This window comes from Penaeus japonicus, unplaced genomic scaffold (genome assembly GCF_977035675.1).
Source record: "Penaeus japonicus unplaced genomic scaffold, GWHDUDI00000001_assembly GWHDUDI00000017, whole genome shotgun sequence".
NCBI classification, from domain to species: domain Eukaryota; kingdom Metazoa; phylum Arthropoda; class Malacostraca; order Decapoda; family Penaeidae; genus Penaeus; species Penaeus japonicus.
In genome coordinates, this window is record NW_028234419.1 from 25,607,246 (window position 1) to 25,609,745 (window position 2,500).

Here is a 2,500-nt window from a genome sequence, read left to right on the forward strand (position 1 = left end):
TAAGTATATGTGTATGTGTATATATGTATGTGTGTATGTATGTTTGTGTGTAAGGATGGTGGTTATAATAAAAATGACACTGATTTTATAATCATGACATCTGTATTATTTTTGTCATTCTCATGCCGCCACGAATGCGCAATTCTACGCGATATTTAGAAATAGTAAATGCTTTGATACTCTTACCCATTCTGCAACTTAACTATCAAAATTGCAACCTACGCGAATCTACAGGAGTATGACTTTTCCAGAGGTGATCCTTGGTTATCAATTAATTGATAACCAATTGATTTCAATCTTAGTATTCATGCTTATAATTCACTTCCTGATTGTTAACTTGATAATAATGATTTACTATTTGCAGTTTATCTCGTTTATTTATTATAAAAAGCAAGTAAAAAGAAACTTAATAAAACAAAACAAAATACCTAAAAAGCTAAGATCCGCCAATGATAATGATCATAGCACACGGGACACACATACACACACATACACATATACATATACATATACATATACATATACATATACATATACATATACATATACATATACATATACATATACATATACATATACATATACATATACATATACATACACATACACATACACATACACATACACATACACATACACATACACATACACATACATACACACACACACACACACACACATACATACACATACACACACACATATACATTATATATATATATATATATATATATATATATATATATATATATATATATACATATATATGTACATATCTATATCAAATATAATTCTCTTTGTGTCCAAACAATTGTATAGAAACCCCACCAGAAGTAAGCCGCCCAGTGAGTGTGAGCGCTCCGTGACATTATGTGCCGAAAAAAAACAACCAAAACGGCAAGATAACAATTTGCAACAACTCATCGAGCCTTATCACACGAAAACGTTACAGGTGCGTGAGAGAGGCGGCTCATATGCGTGCACTATGTACTGCAAAAAGTAAGGACTCTTTCGCACATTCCGTCCCTAATATAGAGGGTAACTATATTCATTGCAATGCTATTGCTTGCGCATGTTTCATGAATATAAGCCCGGCTAGCTCAGTCGGTAGAGCACGAGACTCTTAATCTCGGGGTCGTGGGTTCGAGCCCCACGTTGGGCGCTCAATTTAGTCCTCCTGATCAAACTTTGGGCCAGTCCTTCTCCATAAATAAGCATTTTTATCATACCGATACAAAATCAGGTGAAATATTCATCAACCAACAACTTTTTAGATACTAGTCTTTAAAGTTGTTATTATTCTCTGCCAGTCTTTTCAGACTTTACAGTGATGAATACATTCAAAATTAATTAGATAAATTTAACAAGTTATTCTTTACATGCTGGCAGAATTTATATATAAGTTAAGATGTAACCGTTGCAAAATTTCAAAACAAGTAATATGATTATAATAATAACAAGTAATATAATATAATAAGAGGAAGACGGGGGTAAACACAAAGGATGCTGAAAGGGAGATGAACACTACAATGCTATGAAAAATACTAAGAGAGAGAGGAGAAACAATTGAAGGAAGCACAGAGAAAAAGATGAGGAAGGAGAGAGACAAGAATAAGAGAGAGAGAGAGATAAGGACTTTGAATGTTATATATATTTATGATAATGCATGTTTTCGTAATCAAATAGGCAAACATATGCGTTTGTATGTATATATGGACATATATACAAATATATCACAAGCACATATCTACTTTTCTATATATGTGTGTGCGTGCGTATGTGCACGCACGCTGTATACTTATATGTGTGTGTCTGTGTGTGTGTGCATAGATGCATATTTTCAGATATTTCCAGTGCCAAGTTTTATTACCTCAGTCATTGGAACTAGGAACTTGGTTTTTGAACTTTGTAATCGACTTTGCTAAGGTTCTCGTGTTGATGTGACGAGCCAGCTACACTGGATCTCACATTTGCAAGATCTCATATTTGTTTTAAAAAATGAGTTGAAAACGTGCAACCGTTCAGAACTGGAGTACGGATGAAAAGTTGACAAGGCTTTGAAAAAATGGGAAATAAGATAGGACATTCAAACTCCCAACAGCCTGACATACAGGAGTTGTGAGGGAGAGACATAACTGATGTATACGAAAGTGTTATGTTGTGGCGACCAGTGTAAACATAAATTAAAACACTTTTTGTTACATAGCGGAAAGATCTTCTCTTCAATCATCCGGTCGCAGAGGATATATATTTAACACTTTTTCTAAACATTTTCTCCGAAGTCGAAGCCATCACTGACAGCTGACCAATAAGAGCCAACCAGAGTGGCACTTCGAAATGGGGTTGACGATTTGCTACTCTTGGGAGGCAACGAAACCCATTGCCTACATTGAACTCACGCTCAGGCCTTAGTGGATCTCTCCTGAAGATCCACTAACCCTGATCGCGGCATGCGCTTAGGAGTCGGCGATCAAACCAATATATACACATAGAATTAATC

At 35.2% G+C, this 2,500-nt stretch overlaps 1 non-coding gene across 1 annotated transcript; it reads left to right on the forward strand.

Annotated features, from left to right (window-relative positions):
* Positions 1 to 1,089: 1,089 nt before the first annotated feature.
* On the forward strand, positions 1,090 to 1,162 carry TRNAK-CUU (transfer RNA lysine (anticodon CUU)). Its single transcript has one exon. It is a non-coding gene; the product is annotated as a tRNA-Lys (tRNA).
* Positions 1,163 to 2,500: the final 1,338 nt, after the last annotated feature.